Raw genomic sequence first — 25,433 nt, 5'->3', positions numbered from 1 at the left:
CTTTATGATAGGAGGTAGTTTTTGAGCTAAACTCAAGCTGAAGTGAGGAGCCCACTCTCCCAAAGAAAACAGAAAATCTTTGATGATTATATTCCAAAGACACAGCATCTAAGTTCTTAAGAAAGATATTCCTGGGTTGTAAATCTAGAAAGAAGTTTATATAGGTTTTTAATAAGATATACATATATCTCAAAGAAAAAAGAAAGAATTTACAAGTTTTCTAAAGAAAATGCTTTGAAAGGGAGGAGGATTCTTTTCCTGATGTAAATCAGAGAAAATTATTTTTTTCATTATATTTCTATTAATATTTACCCTTACAAACATGACCAGTAACTTAAATTTACCGTCACACACACACACACACACACACACCACACACACACACACGTAACAATTACACTGAATCTGGTATGTAATAATCATTTGCATTTTTTCCAAATAGTTTTATTATATGTATGTATGGCTAAACTATATTAAGTTCTGGAACTTGCTTTATAATTCCTTAATAGTATGTTTTTAAGGTCCTCTCATATAGCTTTGTGGAGCTGAAAGTCATTGATTTTCACTGCTGTATGTTTCGTACTGTGATGATACACCCAAATATACTTATTTTCTATCTCTTATCTCCTATACTTTTGAATTTGTTCAGGTTTTGCTATTATTAATTGTGCTTCTGTGAACATTCTTTCACATGTCTCCTGGTGAACACAAGCAAGAGCTTTTCCACTTTATATACCTAAGACTAATTGCCGAGTCATAGGAAATACATTTTCAACTTTATAAGGAAAAAAATCTAAATTATTTTCTAAAGTAATATACCAGTTATATATATATATATATATAAATACCTACCAGCAAAAAAAAATGCAATCTCATTGTTTCACATCCTTTCCAACAACTAATGTAGCTAGACTTCTTAATTTTTGATAATACAGTGGGTATAAAATGGTACTTAGTGCCTTTGTCAGATAAACCTTATGAACCACTTCAGATTCTCTCAACCTATCTCTTGTTCCAGATGCTATACAGCCAGTGTAGCCTTATAGCATTTTCAAGCAGCTATGAAATAATAGCACGTTTCTCCATACCCCCTCTACAGCCTGGGGATTCCAAGTTGATGCCAAGATGTGGGATGCTATGGAACTCTGCTCTAAGGCCATGCATATGCCCCATGGGATGAATTTTGACTAGGTAACATGGGAACTGCTGGGTACATCTTTCTGCTCACCACTGCTCACCCCCAAGACTGAATGACCTGAAATGCAGTTAAACAACTTCTCAGAAGGCAATCCTATAAGATGGAGTAATCAGTCATACTTAGCTGCAACTAGCTCCTTAACACACCTTCATATTGACTCTCATTCTTTCCCTGTTCCATTCTCCCCGTCTCTCACTCCTACTACCTGGGATTTAATTCTCTAATAAAGTAGTAGCTATCTGGAAAACCCAGGTTAAGGCAAGATCATAATTTTCATTTCTCTGATTACATAATATGTATTGGCCATAATTGTGACAGGACTTTTCATGTGTTTTGTTTATTTTTATGAGGGAAGGTGGTATGTTTGTTTATTGCTCTCTCATCCATTAGGAGAATTTTTACATTGTAAGAACTAATCTTTAGTAAGTTACATGTGTTATAGTTTTCTTCTTTCTGATTGTTGCTTGTATTTTCTTTCTACTTTTCTTATTTCTTTCATTGAACAAAGTTCTTATTTTGATTTAGTTGAATTGAATGAACTTATTTGTGTTTATCCTTTGTAAATTATTTCTTATCTCAAGGTCAGAAACACATAATTATGTATTTTGTTTTAAAGATTTTAAGGGTGGCTTTTCACACTTACATCTTAATACATATTCTCCTAGACTTTTTTTTCTGTGAATGTTGTTGTTATTATTGCTATGTAAAGGGTACATTCTTTTAAATTATGCTTCTGTTTCTTGATTTATGTTGATGTTATAGCCAGGCAACTCACTAACATTTTATTATTTATAATATTTGTTTGTAGAAACTCTAAGTAATAATAACCACTGTATAATGATATTTTCTCCCCATTCTGATAAACACACACACACATGCATTCACACACACATTTAAATTTCTTTTCTGTTTCTGTTGCACTAAGATCTCCAGTCCAATAATGATTAGAAGCAGTGATAATTGACATTCTTGTTTGTTTCTAAATTTTAAGAGGATGCTTCTAATTTTTCTTATTATAAGGATGTCTGTTTAAGTTTTTTGGTTGATTCTGTTTATTAAGTTTAGAGGTTCATTTATATTATCAGTTTACTGGAATCAAAGATACGCTGAATTTTATGATATTATTTTTATGCAACTCTGAAGTAGAGATATTACTTTTCTCTTTTAATCAGCTCTTGTTGAGAATGATCTTTACATATATTCTAATGTTAAACTATCCTTACAATCTTGAAATATACTCATTTTAGTCATAATATGTTACAATTATTTTATCCTGTACGTGGTATATGGTATGGTTTGCTAATATTTTGTTTGGGTTTTTTGCTCCTATATTCATGAATTAGTTTCCCAAAATGAAAATTGATGGGGATTAAAGCAGCAAATTAATATATGAACAATAGAGTACAATATTCTATCTTCCCATTGATTAATAAATCTACTTTTTTGTCTATCAGCAAAGTTTTATTTATGTTATTCAAAGTTTTTCTCTTTTAGGTCCCACTTTTTTTGTTACTTTCAAAGGAATTTTTATTTTTTTGTATAATTTATTGATTATTGAAATTAAACTAGATATCTATTCAATTTCCCAAATACTATAAAGCTATAGTAACCAAAACAGCATGATATTGGCATAAAAACAGACACAGAGACCAATGGAATAAAATAAAGAACACAGAAATAAATCCATGCACTTACAGCCAATTCATTTTCAACAAATGTGCCAAGAACATAAATTAGAGAAAGGACATTCTCTTTAATAAATGGTGCTGGGAAAACTGGATATCTATATGCAGAAGAATGAAACTCGTTCCCTGTCTTACAGCATATAAAACATCAATTCAAAATAGATTAAAGACTTAAATGTAAGGCTGGAAACTATGAAACTACTAACAGAAAACACTAGAAAATGCTCTATGACATTGGTCTGAGCAAAGATTTTTTTGGCTAAGACCACAAAAGCACAGGCAACAAAAGCAAACATAAATATAAGCAAGTGGGCTTATATAAAGTTAAAAAGCTTCTTCATAGCAAAGGAAACAATCAACAAAGTGAAGAAATAACCTGCAAATGGGAGAAAATATTTGCAACTATATAACTAACAAGGGATTAATATCCAAAATATATAAGGAACTCAGACCACTCATTAGCACAAAATAATCTGATGACAAAATGGACCAAAGTTGTTTTTTCTTGTTTTTGTTTTTTCCAAAATGGTGGATTAGAGGCATTGCTAGTATACCTCTCCCACTTGGAAGGACAAACTAGTGTGTAGAATTTCACATTGTAAACTTTTTTTCAAGAAGCAACATGGTAACTGAATAGAAAAACCGAAGGAATCTAAGGACGCTTTGAATAAGGCAGAAAGCTGCAGTCTACACTGTGAGTCAGGCGAAGGGCTGAGAGTCCCCAGTGGTAAGCCCCATAGTTCCCATGCACGTGGAGAGACTTTGCCTCGGGGATACACACTCCCACCAGGGACCCTGAAGGGGAAGGCCCTAACTCCAACCAGTGAAGGAACTGACTTGGGGGAGGTCATGGAATATGAAAGTAGGAGCAGTGGCTGGAAGACCCTTGTACGTACTCCCAGATCCCACCATGGATCAAAGGCAGCCAGCCATTCCTTACTGTTCCTCAAAGGGGACTCTGCAGAGGACAGCCAAAAAGTTCAGGCAGTGGTTGCAGGTTGCAAGAAGCTCCCAATGGGGTTTCACAATATAACCTCAGGTGGGGACGAGCTCCTTTGGCCAAGGCCGGGCCAGAGAAGAGTGAAAAGCAGCCTGTGAGTGCAGTGGTCACGTGTACAGGAGTCATGGGTGCAGAAACTGGGCGCAGGGCTTTGCAGCTATAGGGAAAGGTGTGGCCTGAAAGCCTTGGTTGCAATCTCCTAGGGGAAAGCTTATGACTCCAGGTAGTGGCAAGTTTTGATTACAGGCTGACTGGCACTCAGCTCACTGGTGCCAGTGGAACACTGTGGGAGTGGATCCGTCTTGCCATGTGCATGGGAACTATGAAACTTACCACTGCCTGCTACTCCCTACTCCCTGCACAAACTCTTCTGTGCAGCAGAGGTGGCAATGCTCCTCTCTGGAACATCAACCCAGTGGCCTGAGACCCACTCCTGTGCAAACACACCCAACCCAGGCCCCATCTGGCTTTGTCCTGCCACCTCCCTGGTAGCTTAACACAAAGGACAGAATTCACAATCTCTTGGGAGCTACATGGCCCTGCCCATTGCCCTTACCTCTCCCTCTTGAAACATAAGGCAAGCAAACATCCCACTGCTACTACTACCACCACAGCGAGGCCAACCACCGCAGTCCATTACAATATCGCCTGGTAGTATAACACTGTGCTGAAGAAGGAGAAAACGGCTTCGAGATCTCAGCTATCACCACTGCCTGCACCACTCTGGCTAAACAGAAGGTCCTGAGTTTGTCCACATGACCAATTCATTACTACTATAACCAGCAGTCAAGAAAGCCAACACGCTAAGGCTAAGGCTATCAATAACCAAAGAATTTCACAGAGTCTACATCGCTCCTCTGCCACTCCTATTAGAACTGGTGCTGTTACCCACTGCCGGGAAACTTGAGGACAGGTCACATCGCCAGATCCCTTTCAGACATTTTCCAGCACCACTCTGGAGTATGGCAACTTCATTGGGCAGCTAGACTCAGAGGAGCAACAACACTCACAGTAGTCTGGCTCCCAGGGATTCCCACGGGGGAAGTGGAAGTGTACATCAAGGGAACATACCATGAAACGAAAGAATCCAAATGACAGACCTTGAGCACTAGATCTTTTCACTGCTGGAAAGCTTACTTCAGCAGAGGCACAGTTGAAGTGCTGGGCTCCGTGAGGAAAGTCTTTGGCTCTGTCCCAACAGTCAGACAGCCCTGGTGCACATGAAAGGTCTTGGAGAAGAGGAAGTCTTTCCCCCCTTGTCTACCACCATAGTCACAGTTGGGCCTTCTCCTATGAGAGCTTGGTGTGGGTGCCACTTTAGACAGCCTTTCTGGAACACATCAGGTGACTGCATCCCCACAGGAGGAGCACCCTACAGGTTCACGCTTGCAAGACAGAGACAGAGTCACAATTCCTCTCTATTTGAAACATCAACATTCCTTCAGATGAAAAGAGGTGCCTGTCTGATCTGAATAGCCAGAGCACTGGGACAAGAGCATGTCTGAGAGGTGGATAACTTTCCTGCTCACCTGTCAGGGGAGCAGAGGTGGCTCCAACCCTTCCCCCTGATAAGACCTCAGTGCAACTCACTGAGAGCTCCTCCAACCACTTCTGTTAAGCCTGGGACTTCATTTACTCACTTGCTTTAGTTACAACTGGTTCCTACCCAGGGACACCTCCCCTACTGGCCTGAAGCCTGAACAATCAAACAAGTAAATAAAATACTGGGGAAAAATAAATAAATAAAAAAGTAAATGCCATGGAGAAATGTGAGATAAGCTTTAAGAGATGTCTACCATTCCAACTGCATAGGAGACAATGAACTTGGTCACACACTGAGCACATTGCTACTGCAACCAGTATATGAGAAAGCCATCATACAAAGAACTCTATAACCAAAGAACTCTTACAGAGTCTTCACCCTGAAAGCACCAAAAACCAAACTGGGCTATAAGTAACTATAAGCATTAAAGTCTCATCCTTAAGGGGGAAAAATAAATTTAAAAGCAAACAAACAAAAGAAACACAATCAAATCAAACATAAATTCAAGAATAATTAGAAGAAATAGTCTACCCAAATGAGAAGGAACCAGAAAAATAACTGGTAATATGACAAAACAAAGATCACACTATCTCTCCAGCAATGGACCCAAACCAAGATGAAATCTTTGAAATACCAGATAAGCAATTAAAAAGGTCAATAGAACATAGACCAATAAAACAGAATAGAAAATCCAGAAACAAATCTACATACCTACAGTGAATTCATTTTTGACAAAAGGTGCCAAGAACATACACTGGGGAAGATAGTATCTTTAATAAATAGTGCTGGGAAAACTGGATATACATATTCAGAAAAATGAAACTAGACCCCTATCTCTTGCCATATACAAAAATCAAATCTAAATGAAACAAAGACTTAAATCTAAGACCTGGAACAATGAAACTACCATAAGAAAACATTGGGGAAAATCTCCAAAACATTTATAGACACCTGGTGAGGAAGTGGTGTTTGATTTACATACGGCACAAAAAATTGGTTTGACCAGGTGTGCCATTTGCATAGGACATGAAAAGCTGTTTAGGACTAGATGTGCCTTTTGCATGGGGCACAAATTTCTGGCTGCCCCCACCCTAATCTTTTAGTATGCAAGCGGGTCCTCTGCCTGAGCTGTGCCGTGTTGCCCATTTCTTTACTGTATATGTGGTAACAAAAAAAGGAATATGGAGATGCCATGTTGGACGTGCCTGCCCCCAGGTATCCCTTTCCTATTGACACAGCTGCTGGCATTTGCCCGCACAAGCTTCCAGCTTGCTTATCTATGTTTGCAGCTCAATGTTTCAGTCTGCTTTTTGTCAGAAGAGAAGTGATTTGGGGGCTTCTTTTTGTTAGAAGGGGCTGTTCTGCCAAGGCAACAGCCATCACTATCTGCCTAAATAATTTATTTCTAGCTCCTTATCATCATGTCCTTAAAATGTATAAAACTAAATTGTGCTCTGACCACCTTGGGGCACATGTCATCAGGACCTCCTGAGGCTGTGTCACGGGCAAACGTCCTCAACCTTGGCAAAATAAACTTCATAAATTAACTGAGATCATCTCAGATATTTGGGGTTCACATGATCCAGTAATCCCACTGCTGGGTATATACATAAAAGAAAGGAAATCAGTATATCAAAGAGATACCTGCACTCCTATGTTTGTTGCAGCACTGTTTACAATAGCTAAGATTTGGAATCAATCTAAATGTCCATTAGCAGATAAATGGATAAAGAAAATGTAGTACATACATACAATGGAGTACTATTCAGCCATACAAAAGAATGAGATCCAGTCATTTGCAACAACATTGATGAAACTGGAGATCATTATGTTATGTGAAATCAGGCAAGTATAGAAAGACAAACATAGCATGTTCTAATCTGTGGAATCTAAAAATCAAAACAATTGAACTCATGGACAGAGAGAGTAGAAGGATGGTTGCCAGAGGCTGGGAAGAGTACTAGGGGGTTGCGGGGTGATATGGGGATGGTTAATGGGTACAAAAAATAGAAAGAATGCATAATACTTACCATTTGATAGCACAATGCAGTGACTATAGTCAATAATTTAAATATGCATTTTAAAATAACTTAAAGAGTATAATTGGATTGTTTGTAACACGAAGGATAAATGCTCGAGGGTATGGATATTGCATTTTCCATGATACGATTATTTCGCATTGCATGCCTGTATCAAAATATCTCATGTATCCCATAAATTCATACACATACTATGTATCCATAAAAATTAAAAAACAACATTGTATAACTTGCAAAAGAAAGTAAATAATAAAAATTAGAGCAGAAACCAATTAAATGAAAATAAGAAAACAATGGAAAAATTTTAAAAATCAAATGCTGATTCTTTGAAAAAATCAATTAATTTTATAAACATCTAGGCAGTATAATCAAGAAAAAAAGAGAAGAAAGCAAAATGTAACACTACTAGAAATGCAGGAAAGGTCATTATTACTGAGTATGCTCATGAAAAAGATAACAAAGAATACTAACAATACTTTTATGTCCACAGATTTGATAAATTAGCTGAAATTGGCCACTTCCTTGAAAGACACAACCTACTAAAATATACACTAAGATAAATAGATAATCTGAAAAGGCTTGTACCTCTTGAAGTTGAATCAATAGTTAATAACCTTCCAAAAAAGAAAAACACTAAACCCAGATGGTTTCATTGATAAATTCTAGTAAACATTTTAGAAAGAAATATCAATTCTCCACAATCTTGTCACAAAATAGAAACAGAGGGAATGTGAGGCCCATGTTACCTCGTTACTACAACCAGATAAAGATGTAAGAAAACGGGCAAACTATACGCAAACATTTCTCATGAACAGAGATGCAAAAATCTTCAACAAAAGATTAGAAAATCCAAACCAATAATGTATAAAAAGAATTACACACCACAACCAAGTCAACCAAGTGGGATTTATTGCAGATATATATGGCTTGTTGGGTGTGAAATCCAGATTGTGATGAAACAGTCTAACTATATTACAAATGTATGAAATAAACTCACTGAAATGGGTAGGGGCAGAAGTTGCTGACCTAAGTAACTCTGGAAATGAATCTAGTTGGCAACAGTAAAGGCAAAAAAATAAATAAAAGTGAAAAAAACCTGCATAAACAGTACTGTAGTTGAAACTGCTGTTTCCCATGGGGGTTTGGATTAATAACTCTGATACTACTATACACATATACTGGAGTTAAACAATTAAGTAAATTAATTACAGATTGTGGGAGCCAGGTTTCTTACTATTGGAGTGGGAAGGTACAGATAAGCAAGGAAAGAGGCTAGAATGGTTCATCTGGTAATGAATTAAACTTGGAAACATCAGTCTGAACCCATGTTTAATATACATAACCAGTGTTTACATATAGAAATATTTAAAGATCTGTGTATGTACATGGGTTAGTATACATACCTATATGCCCTTGCTCTGTCTGCTCAGAGGGCCTAAGCAATGATACCACAGTAGCAACAAGTGCACCTTAGTATTCAGGTCTTGGTTTCTAATACCTTAGTCCAAAGAAAAAATCCTAGGGATCCTTGGGGAAATGGCTGATTCTTGGACTGGGGCAGGGAATCCACAATAACCTTACCAAAATGGGTAGAGGCAAAAGTTGCTGACCTAATTAAAAAGAGCCCAGACAATTTTTGATCTGCAAAAAAAGACCAGAGAATGGTTCAGTGCCAGAAAGTAAGGAAGTGCTCAAAATAAACAAACAACCCTATGTTGATGGCAGTATGTCAAAGGTAAACAGGAACTGAAAGACCTCCTAATGGCTAAAATTGGAATAATTTAAGAACAAATAAGAGGTATTATTAGGTTATAATCCAAAATAAACATCCATGAGTCTGTAGTTGTATAGATAAACAATTGAATTAAAAATAAATGAAAGAGAATAGATAAATCTTCCATGAGGAAGAATTTCAAATAATTTATGTAGATACCCTGGCCTCAACTAGATGGAGCATAACTCCCCACTCCTTAGGTGTGTGCTGGACATAAGGAGTTCCTTCCAAATAGTAGGTACAGTATGAAAAGAGGAGGAAAAGAATAACATTCCAGTGGAGAAATCCGATGAACACTTGAATCAGGTAATCAAGGTTGACCTCAGCAGTGAGAAGTCATGTTGATATGTATGAAGTGAAGAAAACGGCATTTTACTTGTTTGGTCTTGCTCTCCAAAACACTTAACCTCAGTCTAATCATGAGGAACACAACAGACAAATCCTGATTGACAGAAATTTACAAAATACCTGACCAATAGTCTTCAAACTGTCAAGGTCATCAAAAACACTGAATGTCTAAGAAAATTGCCACAGCCAAGAAGCACCTAAGAGGACGTGAGGACTAAATGTAATATGATATCCTGGAAAAACAACAATAAAAACACTGTTAGGTAAAAACTACAGACATCTGAAAAAGCACATAGTTAATAATGTATCAATTATAAAAAATATACCATATTGATGTAAGATGTTACTAGTAGGAGAGATTAGATGTATGGTAACATAGATGATCTTTGCAATTCTTGGTAAATCTAAAACAGTTCTTAAAAAAAAAAAAAAAAAACGTTTATTTTTAAAAAAAGCAGTGGAGCTGCCCAGGTTGGAGCGCAGTGGCACAATCATGGCTCACTACAGCCAAAACCTCCTGGGCTCGGGTGGTTCTCCTGCCTCAGCCTCCCGGGTAGCTGGGACTGCAGTTGTGCACCACCACACCTGGCTAATTTTTGTATTTTTTGTAGAGACGGAGACTCACTGTGTTACACAGGCCAGTTCTGAACTCATGAATGCAAGGTACCTACCCGCCTCGGCCTCCCAAAATGTTTAGATTACAGGCCTGAGCCACTACACCTGGCCTGTTAAATCCATGCTCTTAATGATAACATTGTTCTGGGAGCCTAAACATTTAGAAAATACTCCAGTATTAGAGATTAAGGGGATGCCACCATTCAGACCTGACTGCTGTTTTATTTTTTTTATTTTTTTTATTTTTTAGTAATGTTTCCTTTATGAGGGAGGCAGAAAAGTTAAATGACATGAGTGACAGCATCCAGTAGCTGATAAGAAGTAGAGCCAAGTCTTCTCACTCTAGACTCTTGTTTCCACCATGTAAAATTATAATAAAGATTTAGGCTTTTTTTATTTCTTAAATTTTAGATCACTTTTTAAAGTATTTCTTATTCTTGGAAGCTTCAGAAGTAAAACAATATTCAAATAAATAAAATTGTTCAGTGATTATTTTATAATAAAAATAAAATTAAAACAGCAGTGGGGAATCGTTTCACTGTGCAGGGAAATCCGGACTTTATCCTTTCAGGGTAGTGAAGTTGTATGGTACCCAGTTCCACATAAACTCTGTGCTCATTTTAAGTTTGAGAGGGAATTGAACAGGCAAAGGCCTATTTTAGGAGGCTCTGTGACTAAGGAGGATTACACCCGTCTTCTTCAGAGATCTGGAGTGTATTCTGATTTAATGGTGGCCTGATAAGCCAAAGATCTCCTCTAAACTCCATCTCACCTCATTCTTTTTGTCAAGGAATAATTCCCTTTGCCAAGGAATATATAATTATTAGCATGGTATTTACTTGTATACAAGGGAAACTAATACATATATTGATCTCATCTACAAAAAGCAAAAACAGGATCTAAATATGAGAACGAGAAAAGAAGAAGAATCTGCAGACATTTAGAATAGCCAACTTTGTTTTCCTCTTCTTGAGTCAGATGCTGGTTACCTGGCAATCTGCACCAGTTAGGGTATTCTGCTTTTGGGGAGCCAGATGGGTCATCAAAAATCCCCCAAAACAGTTGTTAATAGCTTCTGCTGAAGACTTTGGGAGTTTGTGCAGTATGGGTAACAGGCTGCTTCTGTATTATGTCTTTCGGGGTCCTTTCTTAGCATATTCATCTTAGTTATTACAAGTATGCATCTTTTCCCTTAAAAATTTCTCTCTCCTGCCTGAGAACAACTTTATGCTTCTCCTTCTCCAAGCCTCAAACCCCGCTGCCTTCTCAAGACATTGTAGTCATCAATTAGGCAGTTGTGATCGATATTTCTATCATCATCCAGCTTTTCTGACAGCCTGAAGCATTTTTATACGCATCCTTTATTTCCTCTAAAACTGCTAATAAGTTTTCTGTATTATCACAATGTATTGACTTCCTTAATATCAATGTTATTACGCTGCAAAAAAGCCTTAGCTGTAAGCAGAGTATTAGCTCTGTCCACTTCTCCATCATTATGATAAAATTTCCCTACGTGTAATCTCAACAACAATCCTATGTGTAAATATACTAGCATTGGAATTATGTTTAAGGTCTAAGAGCATAATTCCAAGAGTCAGTATTAATTCCTTTAGACCTTAAAAGATCCTGATTTCACTTGATTATTTAATTACAGGTAAATTTTTCAATAAACCAGGACAAGTTAAACTAATGAGTTCTCTTTGGAGTATAATTCATGGTGGTTTATGTGTTTTTTAATTATCTTCTGACCTCTTCCCCCAAAGAGGGAGGGAAAACTGTATATGGGTGCATATGTACTTGTGTGTATGTGTGTGTGTGCGTGCGCACACACGTGTGTGTGTGTTTGTGTGTGAGAGAGAGAGAGAATGTTTAATCTTGTTCTTTAATTTACAATGATTGTTTACTTCCAGTCTGGGGTTTTATTATTTCTTGCTGGATTCATTTTCAGTTCTTATTTTAAATTTTTCAAAAGTGCTTTGCCACTCTTAAATATTAGTTACACATTTTTGTTGGCTCTTGATTTTCCAGATTATCAATTCCTTCTTTACTGAGAAAGTCATGATACTTTATACTTTGCTGTTTTTGTTTTTTTTTTTTCTAAATAAAAAGATGAAATTACAAGAAGTGCAAATGTGTTGTCAATTCTAAGATTTCAGTGTCCTTTCTGGAAGATAGGACTTGTGAGCTATTATGTGGCCAAATTAAAAATGAGAGAGAAAGGGAGAGAGAAAGAGAGAGAGAGAGAGAGACAGAAAGAAAGAAAGAAACAGAGAGAGAGAGATTCTCAAAAGCAGTGCAATGGAAATATTCTGTAATCTGTGATTTCTAATACAGAAGCCATTAATGACATATTGCTACTGATCCCCTGAAATATGGCTTAGTGTAATTGAGGAATTCAACTTTTAATTTTATTTTTAATTTATTTAAATTTGAGTGGCTATAGCCGTATGTGGCTACCTACTGAACGGACATAAATCTAAGGCTGGAAGACACACTTTTGTAACTTTATTGTACCCTTTATTTAGTTTTATTATGGCATGATTTAGTTCCTTCATCCGGAACACAAATTGAAACCATGAAAAACTATGTGAATTAATGGTTATTAATATTTGGTTGACTGCATTCCAGAATCAGGACATCTCAATGCAAATAAAATGACTTTCTTCAAAACGATTGAACTACAGTTTTTCCATAAATGATAGTGCTGTTTACTAAGTGTATCGTTTTCCTACTGTTGCTGTAATAAATTGCCAAACAAGTAATGGCACAAAACAACACAGATTTATTATCTTATAGGTCTGGAGGTTGGAAGTCTGAAATTGGGGTCACTGGGTTAAAATCAAGGTGTTGACAGGCCTGCTTTCCTTATGGAGACTATGGGAAAAATCCACTTATTTTTCTTTTTTTTTTTTGACATGGAGTTTCACTCTTGTCGCCCAGGCTGGAGTGCAGTGGTATGATCTTGGCTCACTGCAACCTCTGCTTCCTGGGTTCGGCAATTCTCTTGCCTCAGCCTCCCGAGTAGCTAGGATTACAGGCGTGCACCATCATGCCCAGCTAATTTTTGTGTTTTTATAGAGACAGGGTTTCACCATGTTGGCCAGGCTGGTCTCGAACTCCTGACCTCAGGTGATCCACCCATCTTGGCCTCCCAAAGTGCTGGGATTACAGGCATTAGCCACCATGCCAGGCCTTCCATTGTCTTTTCTACCCACTTGAGGCCACTATAATTACTGACTCATGGTCCCTTCCTCCATTTTCAACTCCAGTAGTGTAGAATCTTCTCTCCTTTCTGACCTCTGCTTTTATCTTTATACTTCCTCTTTATGACTCTGATCCTCCTGTTTTCCTCTTATAAATATGCTTGTGGTTAGATTTAGTTCAAGTATAATCCAGAATAATCTCCTCATCTCCAGATTCCTAGTCACATCTTCAGATTCTTTTTTGCCATGTAAGGTACATATCCACAGGTACTGAAGCTGTTATTCCGTATACATCACTAGTATAGCTTATACATTGCCCAGGAATTGATTAATAATGTAATTTTAGGTTTGAATTTTGAAATGTGGTTAGTTCCAGAGTTGCTTATGGTTGAAATTTATCCTATAGGAAACACGGGTTGTTGACATGACCCAAACATATATCCAGGTATATTATTTTACTCAACACATTCAAGAATGCTGAGTCTCTGCACTGAAATTTAAGACTTCCTCCAGAGGAGGAAAACCCAGGTCTTCAGGGTATTGTGGGCAGACACTTCATAAATGAGAAAACTCCATATCTCTACCAATGTGGAATTAATAATAGCTCCAAGAATAATTTTAGAATAGAAGGAGTAGACTGGCAGGCTCTTCTCCCTGTGACTTCTACTTGAAGTGTGCTTAAAAACATTTGAGAGGCTTCTGTCCTATACTTGTCAGTGCCTGACCAGTATTTTAACTTCCATGTGAAATGTGAAATCATATTTAAAATGTCAGTGGAGAAGGGAAAAGTAGAGGGAGAGAGGGATGGATGTTGACAATAAATATTATTAATGCTGTTTAGGGATTTTTGGGGAGCAGAATGCCCCTAAACTGTAAATAATAAATTACAGTAGAATGCAATATATTAAAAATTGAGAGAAGCAGCTACCAAAAGGTGAATCACTTGGATGTAAAATGTAGCACAGATACGTATAGGATATTAAAAATGTAGCACAGATACGTATAGGATATTAAGGGATACAGATTGCACCTTTTCATTCTTCATTTCTGAGCTTAGATATCTCTCTGTTCACCAATCATGTCCTGGGACTGAGTTAGATGCTGAATGTATCTCCAGTGCCCTCGTATTTACCCTATGTTAATGCATTTTACTCCACATTATAATTGACTGTTTACCTGTACTTCTTAAGTATACTTATATCCCCTTCTAAATTAGTTTCTTTTCTTATGCCTTGCATATCAGCAAATGTAGTACTTAGTACTTGGTCAGTTAAGTCAGAAACCTAAAAGGTTCAGAGGTCTCATCTCCCCTCATTGTCACTTGCCTTGCATCATTAAGTATAATAATTCCTACTTGTATTTCCTTAGTAAAGTTAACAATTCCTGAAATTATTACAATAGCCTCTAACTAGTGTGATCTTGCTTCCCTTGTGTGATCTTCTAGCAATGCAATGTAAATATGACCCTCATCTCAGTGCCTCCAACCCAAAAGAAATTCTTAAATAATTCTCCTTTCCATTTTATGAAAAGAAGTCATTAAAAGGTTTACAAGGCCTTATTCTGGCTAATTCTACCATCCTAGATTCTTGATTTTTTTTCTACTATGCCAGCTGAAAATAGTGTGTAATGACTGAATAGGTCAAGGATCTGAAACAGTATTCTAGTTTATCACATGGAAGTCTGTGAGACTTGACAAGTTACTTACTCTATGATGATTCAATTATATTATCTGTTAAATTGGGAGGATAATATCTTCTAAATTGGCTCATGAGGATTATTATAAAGGCCTTATTGCAATGACTTATGTATTTTTCAATGTTCAATTAATTATTGTTGTAATTGTCACTTTTATTATTCATAGTTACAGGTGTCTTAGCTTGTATCCCTCCAGAATTAAAGGTTGAAATAAAGATTCAAGTACAAATAGTTGATTTTGGAGTTGATCCTAATAGATTACCAGCTGGAGAGCAGGGAAGTCAAACAGGAAAGGGAAAAACACCACTAAAGGGTATATTAATGAGCAGGTCACCAGTGTGTGTAATTGAAGATCAATCCTAGTGTGGATTTCTGAAAGCTGTTTTTGAATATGTCTCATAGTTTACCCTACCCAAGGGATAAGAAATCCAAGTCTATAACCTCCAATGTATATCTATCATTTTCTCAGGACTGCTTACAGACCCATCAACCAACCAGCAATTTCAGAGCGCTCCACAGTCAGGCCAATCATGTTTCTGTAGGCCAAAAAAAAAGTCCCTCAGGCAGAGAGTTATAGGCACTTATAATAGGAGGCTGTAAGACATGCATAGGAACTAGCAGTCAGAGCATATTCAGCAGACAGCATTTGATATGTGAAAGAACTGAGGCTCAAATGGGGTGAAATGATTAGTCCAAGATTCTCAGTAAAGAGTGTTTGAGTCTAAACTTGAACCAAGGGATATCTGATTGCAAACCACTTGCAGTTTTTACCAAATTATGGTAGCAATCAGTTAGAAGTGGAGATTATGAAAGGAATATGGCTAAATATGAAGGATCCAGTGAAACATGTTGGAGAGGTATAGAGACAATGAGACCTACAAATTGTGTGACAAAGAATTCAAAATAGTCACTGTGTTAGTCAGTTTTCATGCTGCTGATAAAGACATACTCAAGACTGGGCAATTTCTAAAAGAAAGAGGTTTAATTGAACTCACAGTTCCACGTGGCTGGGGAGGCCTCACGATCATGGTGGATGGTAAGAAGAAGCAAGTCACATCTTACGTGGATGGTGGCAGGCAAAGAGAGAGAGTTGTGTAGGGAAACTGTGCCTTATAAAGCCATCAGATCTCGTGAGACCTACTCATTATCACGAGAACCTTACGGGAAAGATCTGCCCCCATGATTCAATTACCTCCCACCGCATCCTTCCCACAACATGTGGGAATTCAAGACAAGATTTGGGTGGGGACACAGCCAAACCATATCAGTGGCCTTAAAGGAGTTTAGTGAGCTACAAACAAAAAGATAGAAAACTAAATGATATCAAGTTGAAATAAAAGGGCACAAACTAACAATATGAAAATATGAATGTGTGAAAACAATAAAGATAAGAATATAGTCAAATTCTGAATACTAGTGTAATGGTGGTGCACAAGTCACTTTTAAATCTAGAGCAAACATTAAAAGATAAAAGCATTGAAGACAACTACAACTATTATAATTTGTTAATGGATACACAATCTATAAAAGATGTACATTGTGATATCAATAACATAAAATGTTGGGGGGGAGAAGTTAAAGTGTAGAGTTCTGTTATGCATTTGAAGTTAAGTTGTAATCACCTGAAAATAGATGGTTATAATTATAAGATGTTTTACCTGAACCTCATGGCAACCACAAAGAAAAGCATTGAGGCATACCATCACAAAAAAAAAAAAAAAAAAAAAAAAAAAAAATCAAACCACAAAGGAAGTCAGTACACAAAACAGAAGAATAAAACAGCAAAATTCAGAAAACGATTAAAAATGGAAATTGTAAGTTCTTACCTATCAATAATTACTTTAAATGTAAATGGATTACATTTTCAATAATAAGAAATATAGTGACTGTACACATAAAAAAATAAAAACAAGGTGCTATGTGCTACCGATAAGACACTCGCTTCACCTTTAAGGACACACATATGCTGACTAGGAAAGGATGGAAAAAAGATATTCCACATGAATTAATAGTAACCAAAAAAAGAGTAGGAATGGCTATACTGGTATCAGACAAAATAGATGTTAAGTCAACAACTCTAACAAGAAGCAAAGAAGATCATTATATTATGAAAGATGGCCAATTCATCAAGAGGATTGAATTATATCTTCTTGATTTGGTTTGGGTCTGTGTCCCCACACAAATCTCATCTCAAACTATAATCCACATAATCCCCATGTGTTGAGGGAGAGACCTAATGGGAGGTAACTGGATCATAGAGGTGGTTCCCCCATGCTGTTCTCCAAGCAGTGAGTTTTCATGAGATCTGATGGTTCTATAAGTGTTTGACAGCTCCTCCTTCACACACACTCTCTCTCCTGCTGCCTTACGAAGAAGGTGCCTGCTTCCCCTTCTGCCATGATTGTAAATTTCATGAGGCCTCCCCAGCCATGTGGAACTGTGAGTCACTTAAACCTTTTTCCTTTATAAATTACCCAGTCTTGGGTATGTTCTTTATAGCAGTGTGAGAATGAACTAATACACTTCTACGTTATGCATATAATATGTATGTAGTCAATATTGGAACACTTAAATATATAAAATAAATATTAACAGAATTGAAGAGAGAAATAGACAGCAATACAGTAGGGGATATCAATACCCCACATTCAACAATGTATAAATAATCCAGGGAGAAAATAAAGACACAGTATACTTGAACACCATAGTCCAAAAGGATCTAACAGGCATATACAGAACATTCCATCCAATTATATATTGTAGAATACATATTCTTTACAAGAGTACATGAAACATTGTCCACAATCAATCACATATTGAGCCACAAACAAGTCTTAAGAAATTCAAGAAAATTAAAATCATATCAAGTATCTTTTGCAGCCACATGATATAAAACTAGAAATCAGTAACAGGAAGAAAATTGGAAAATATGCAGGTGTGTAAATACACAAGACACTCCTGAACAACAAATGGATTAAAGAAACCAAGAGAGAAATAAAAAATACCATTAGACAAAAATGGAAACACATCACACCAAATCCTATAAGATCCAGAAGAGTTCTGAGAGAAGTTTATAAAGATAAGTGCCTACATTAAGAAATAAAAGAAAGATCAGAAATAAACAAGCTAACTCTTCACCCTCAAGGAACTAGGAAAAAAAACTAAGCCCAAAGTCAGCAGAAGAAAGAAAATAAAGATCAGAGGAGAAATAAATGAAATAGAGACTAAAGAAACAGTAGAAAAGGTCAACAAAACTGAGGTTTTTTTTAAAGAGATAAAACAAGATTGTAAAACCTTTAGCTAGACTAACCAAAAAAATAGAAAAGACAAAAATAAATTATAAGTTAAAAAGTAGACATAAAAACTGATACAGAAGCAAGAAGTATCATAAAATACTACTATGAACAATTATACACGAATGAATTGGGTAACCTAAAAGAAATGGAAAAATTCCTAGAAACATACAACATACTAAGACTGAATTATGAAGATATACAAAATCTGAACATGCCAATAACAAGTAAAGAGATTGAATCAGTAAGAAATAAAATCTCCCAGTGAAAAAAGCCCAGGACCACATGGCTTCACAGCTGAAGTCTACCAAACACTTAAAGAATTAATATCAATCCTTCTTAAAATCTTCCAAAATTGTAAGAGGAGGAAACACTTCCAAACTAATTTTATGACACCAGCATTACCCTGGTACCAAAGTCAGACAAGATCACTATAAGAAAATAAAATTATAGGCTAATATCCCTGATGAATATATAAGCAAAAATCCTCAACAAAATACTAGTAAACTGAATTCAGTAGTACATTAAGAGAATCATACTCCATAATCAAGTGGAATTTATCTCAGGGATGCAAGAATGGCTCAGCATATGTAAATCAATGTGATACACACAGAACATTAACAGAACGAAGGATAAAATAATATAATCATCTAAAGAGATGCAGAAGAGTCATTTGTCAAAATTCAACCTCCCTTCATGATTTAAAAAAAAAAACTGTCAACAAATTAGATGTAGAAGCATGTACCTTAACATAATAAAGGCCATATATGGCAAGGCCACAGCTTACATAATACTCAAAGTAAAAGGTGGGAAGCTTTTCCTCTAAGATCAAGAAAAAGACAAGGTTGCCTACCCTCACCACTTCGGTTCAACATAGCACTGGAAGTCCTAGCCAGAGCAATCAAAGGAGGAAAAGCAAATTGGATTGGAAGAATTAAAACTGGCTATGTTTGCCGATGACATGACCTTAATGTACAAACCCCTAAAAAATTCACCAAAACTTAAAAATCAATTAGAAAAGGATAAGCACTCCAACAGGAACATGGGAAAAGGAGATGGATATTCCATTAAAGAAAACAAAAGCTAAAAACATAAATACCAGAGTATTATCAAAGTTGTCCAAGTTTCGGTAGTTAGCAAAAAACACTTCAGATTCTGATTTCCCCTATCAACTTGGGAAATAGTCACATAAAATTGTGTGTGTGTGTGTGTGTGTGTGCATTTGTTTACCCTCTAATTGATAAGAGATGATCTGGAATTCAATTTGGTGATATGCTTTCAAATTCTAAATCAAGAGATTCCATGAAAAAAAAATTCAGGTGAATTATGCTTAGGAAATCTTCAATGATGTACACAAAGTTTAGTGTATAAGAATGATTACCACAGCATTCATTTATTCAACAAATACGTATGAAGCATGATCTGCATAAAAATTAGTGTTCTGGCCCTACTTCCATAACATGCATTATGCAGCTTATTTTTTATAGGAGAAGGCAAACAATTAAAAGTGCAATGAGAAATGCTAATTACATAAGAACTATGAAAATAATAAAACATGGTAATATGGTAGGCAGTGAGAAGAAGAAAATAACTCCCCAAGGCAGTGACATTCCAGCTAACTAATATAAAGAAGCCACCATGGCTCTGGGGAGATAATATTTTCCCAAGCAGAGGAAACAGCAAGGACAAGTAGGAAATGAAAGTGGAATGAGCAACAGAAAAAAACATAACTGTATGAGTAAGACTAGTCAGAGCATAGTAAGAGGAGGAAGAGACGTAGAAGATGAAGAGATAGACAGGCAGGGAGATTTCTAAACTTTGCAAAATAATATGGCTTTTGTTCTAAGCCCAATGCAAATTACTGGAGAATTTTCAGCAGGAAAATACTGAAAACTGATTAAACTTATTAGCAGAATCACTTTGGTTGAAGAGAGGAAAATGTAGTGTAGTATGGGAGAAGTAGTAGAGAGACCAGTTAGGAAGCTAAAGAAATTAGAGATGGTGGTGATTTTCAGCACAGTGATTATATTAGTCTGTTCTCATGCTGCTAATCAAGACATACCTGAGACTGGGTAATTTATAAAGGAAAGAGGTTTAATGGACTCACAGTTCCATGTGGCTAGGGAGGCCTCACAATAATGGTGTAAGACAAAGGAAGAGCAAAGGGACGTCTTACATGGTGGCAGGCAAGAGAGTCTGTGCAGGGGAACTCCCCTTTATAAAACCATCATATCTTGTAAGAGTTATTCACTATCAGGAAAACAGCATGGGAAAGACCCACCCCCATGATTTAATAAGCTTCCACTGGGTTCCTTCCATGACACGTGGGAATTATGGGAGCTACAATTCAAGATGACATTTGGGTGGGGACACAGCCAAACCATATCAGTGATTCTTCTCTAACTCTGCTGTTGATATGATTCTCTTATGAATCAGGTTGAAGTTCAGATTCTGACTCAGTATGATTGAGATAGGGCCTGAGATTTTCTATGTTTAACAGGCTCTTTGGTGATAGGGGTACCGATAGTCCACAGACCAAACTCTATTAATGCTCTAGTCTAGAGGGCATCTTTAAAATTTTAAGTCAGAGAAGGAAGAATGCAGTTTCCATTTACATTTGGAGTTATAGCTCATTAATGCTGTTGAGGGGTTGAATATAGGGAGTAAGGAAAAGAAATGAATCAGTTATGATTATTGGCTTTCTTGTAATATTTTTATAAATTAACAGATAAAATTATATGTATTTATTGTGTACAATATGATGTTTTAAAGTATATATACATTATGAAATGAGTAAATCTAGCTAATTAACATATGCGTTACCTCACATAGTTATAATTTTGTGATGAAACAGTATCTACTATCAGCATTTTTAATAATACAATACATTGTTATTAACTATAGTCACAATGTTATACAATAGATCTCCTAAACTTATTCTTATCAACTGAAACTTTGTATCCTTTGACCAATATCTCACCAATCCACTCCCACTAACCACCCCAGTCTCTGATAACCAGCTTTCTATTCTCTATTTCTATGAGATCTACTATTTTAAGTTCCACATATGAGGGAGGATCATGTCGTATTTATCTTTCTGTGCCAGTCTTATTTCACTTAACATAATGGCTTCCAGGTTCATCCTAGAATTCTTTATGATAGTAAAAACTAAAAACAACATAATTATTTAATAATAGATCAATGGTAGCAGGTGATAAAAATCGTATTTTAAAATAATATTTTTACGTAAAAAACAATGTTTTTGATAGAATCCCAACTGTACAACAGGTGTAGCACATATATACATCAAAATGATATAATTTTTTCTTAAATTTTAATAATCAACATCGATTACTTTTATCATCAGAAATACTTTTTTCTTTAAATATATAAAACCTATATAGCAAGATGGCATCATCTGCTCAATCTATAGTTGTGAACACATATATTTGTTATATATTCTTCTGTTATAGGCATGTTTGAAATATAATTAAAAACGATCTATAATTAAATTAAAATTAAGTTGCTATTTAAAAATGACCTCTTATTCTTAATTTCGCAAAGTGTAATGTAACCTCATGTCCATTTGCATTGCTTTACCAGGTATTCAGGTAAAGGAATACCTGAGATGGGGTAAATTATAAAGAAAAAGGTTTATTTTGGTCCAAAGTTCTGCAGGCTATATGAGAAACATGGTGCCAGCATATGCTTGGCTTCTGGTGAGGGTCTCAGGAAGCTTACAATCATGGCAGGAGGTGAAGAGGAGCCAGTGTGTCACATGAGGAGGAGGAATAAAGTGCTATCCTCTTTTAAACAACCAGATCTCCTGTGAACTCAGAGGAGAACTCACTATTACCATGAGAAGGGCACCAAGCCATTCATGAGGGATCCACCCCAATGACCCAAACACCTCCCAGTAGGTCCCACCTCCAACACTAGGAATCACATTTCAACATGAGATTTGGAGGGGACACACATTCAAACCATATTACCCCAGCTATATACAAATATCTGTTTTAGTATGTGGACCACCTAAATCAGTGTTTTGACTGATTTTTTCTCTCTACTGTGTGATTTATCTACCTGAAGAGTTTATTTTCGTTGACTGTATTTCAGCAACCTCTTCATAGCAACTTTACTCTTTAGTCAAGGGTTCACCTTTTTATAGTGTCTGTGTTTTTAAGGGTAGCCACAACTTTCAAATTCTGCTTCTACCTTTATACAAAATAATCCTGCTAGAAGAGCCAATAGCCCAAGTTCTGATGGTTGGGACATGGTGCTTGGCTGAGCAAGTACGATTCTTGGAGACATGTGGAATGGTGGATATGACCCTGGCAGGTGGCTTGCAGTAGGGGTGAGAATGTGTTGGAGTGTTTGGCATGGCAGTATGGAGGGGACATCCATGTGGCCCTGCAGAGCCAGCAGGAGTGAGGAAGCACAATTATGTTAATAAGAAAAGGCCTGATTCCATTGCTGTTATGATGTGACAAGACAAGAATGGACTTGGGTCTAAACCTGTGCTTTTTAAATAATTTATCAATCTGCAAGTGTGAGTGGACAATACCACATATGAAGTCCTGAGGGACACAAAAGCAGATTTTAGGTCCTGTTCCTCACCCTTGATGCAGTTTAAAACCTACAGAAAAGATCTACACAAAAGTACCAATTTAACAACAGATTTTAAAAGTTCTACAAGAAAAAAGTAATATCTTTCATGATAAACAGCTGATTGTATCAGTTGCTATCACTGATTTTGCTTAACCAAGTCTTCTCAATGTATTATGCCTAAAGTAACTTAAATATCTGTTCATTTTTTTCTGTGTAAAATGATTTTAGATAATAGCAAAAATGAAATTTGTACTTGCTTTGTATTTTCGCAATTGTTTATCCAATTGGTTTCATCCACAAGTAATGAAATGTGAAGGTGCCCAGCAGTCTATTAACATATGTTAAGAGGATGAACACTATGTACAAAGTCTAAAACATTTACCTTAACTGGACAAAATGTGAGTTATTTCCCATCAGAGGTTCTAAGAAATTGGAATATGCTCTCTGTTAATAACACTACTATGAATAAAAAGAACCCATATGCATTATATCTCCCATATGCATATATCTATGTTACACATTATATACGTGTATATTTATATATATTACTAATTTTCCATTATATCAAATGTATATTCCTGTGTTAAATATGGATGAGAAGATGAAAATCATAAATATCTGTGTTCTCTGAAGCAATGGTATTTTTTTAATATGAAAAGGCTAATTAAAAGTTATGAGGGCTGGTAAATTAGAAAGTCATTTTGTATAGTTTATTTCATCTAAATATGTATATTTAATGAGTGAATAAAATGAGGTCAGCAACTTTGTTTGCATTCTCAGGCTTCATTTCTTGTCTCAATAGTGTGGCACAAGAGGACAGTTAGGTTGGGACAACAGCATGACAGAAGGGAAAAGGAGTATCAGGATTGTGGGGAAAATAATTTATTGACAAAAAACTGTCCACCTGAAGAAAAGCAGAGAGCGGCCATTTACAGTTCTCCCGCTGGTTCCCTGAGTGGTCACTGTCTCAGAGACCCAAAGTGAGGATTAAACATTGGAAGGAGGGAGGAAATGGCTGGGTGTTTGTTATGGTTTGGCTCTGTGTCCCCACCCAAATCTCATCTTGAATTGTAATCCCCAGGTGTCCAGGGAGGGAGCTGGTGAGAGGTGACTGGAACATGGGGCAGTTTCCCCTATGCTGTTCTCATGATAGTGAGTGAGTTCTCACAAGATCTGATGGCTTTATAAGGGACTCTTCCTCTTTCACTTTCTTCTCTCTCTCCTGCCACCATGTGAAGAAGGTTTTTGCTTCCCCTTCACCTTCTGCCATGATTGTAAGTTTCCTGAGGCCTCCCTAGTCACATGGAACTGTGAGTCAATTAAACCTCTTTCCTTTAGAAATTACCCAGTCTTGGGTTTGTCTTTATAGCAGTGTGAAAATGGGACTAATACAATATTATGAAAGACTCTTCCATTTATTAACATGTGTCTCTTATTTCCACAGGCCAAAAATGGTATTAGAATACCATCATAAACTGTCAACATTACAGAATAAGCAAATTAGTTGAAATTCTAAAGCACTTATTTTTTACTCTGGTTATAAAATTCAACTGACATGGGAATTTTGGGGGTTGATTAAAAAAATTTGGCCTTTAAAGTTTTAAAAATCAATCTTCTTTTACTATAATACTCTTTAAATAGTTTCACGTATAAGGTGAAACTTCATTCCTGACAATGAAACTCTAGTGAAATAAAAGTAGTATATAATACCTATGTTTTCATATAAATGACAAAATTGGTTGTTGTTCATGGTTTTATTTATAAGTGCAACACTTACCACAAAATTCCTTAGTCACTGCAGTCTACTGCTGGTATTTACTTTCCAGGATTATTATTTGTGGAGGTCGATAAATGATTAACTGCAGCTTATTTTGTTTTAGCTATGGCATCGGATAAACTGCATTTCTCACTTTGTCTTCTCAGCAGTTGTGTGGATTATGGAGATGAGCTGTGGCTCTAGGTAGAAAATGCATCATTTATATATGTCAGGTGGATGGCATCACGCTCCTGTTCTCGGCTTTTTCACAGAGGCTGTGAGATTTATGACCATCATAGAGCCTTTTCACCCCCATAGATCATGTTGGTAGAATACACATACCTTTTCTGGACTTCACCCCTTCCAAAAGCAGCTGGAATCAGAACAAGGTGCTGTTTTGGTAATTTTTTCCCCCCAGAGAGAGAGAAAATTACTCCATCCCCCTAAAATTTTCCCCTACGGCCAAACAACTAATTATTCAAACTAAATAGAGAAATCTAGCGGATTATTTTTCCTTTTCAACATGTTTTCTTTGAGAAAAAAAATGTATTTATTTTTATGAAAAGCTTTTTCAAAGTAAAAGGTATTAAATTGCTTAACTTGGCAGAGCTACTAGGATAAAACCCATGTCCACACACAGAGCTGTTTTTGCTAATAGTCTCTCCAACTCTCAGGA

This window comes from Trachypithecus francoisi, unplaced genomic scaffold (genome assembly GCF_009764315.1).
Source record: "Trachypithecus francoisi isolate TF-2019V2 unplaced genomic scaffold, Tfra_2.0 Lachesis_group6, whole genome shotgun sequence".
Lineage (NCBI taxonomy): Eukaryota > Metazoa > Chordata > Mammalia > Primates > Cercopithecidae > Trachypithecus > Trachypithecus francoisi.
Note: the sequence above shows the minus strand (reverse complement) of the source record.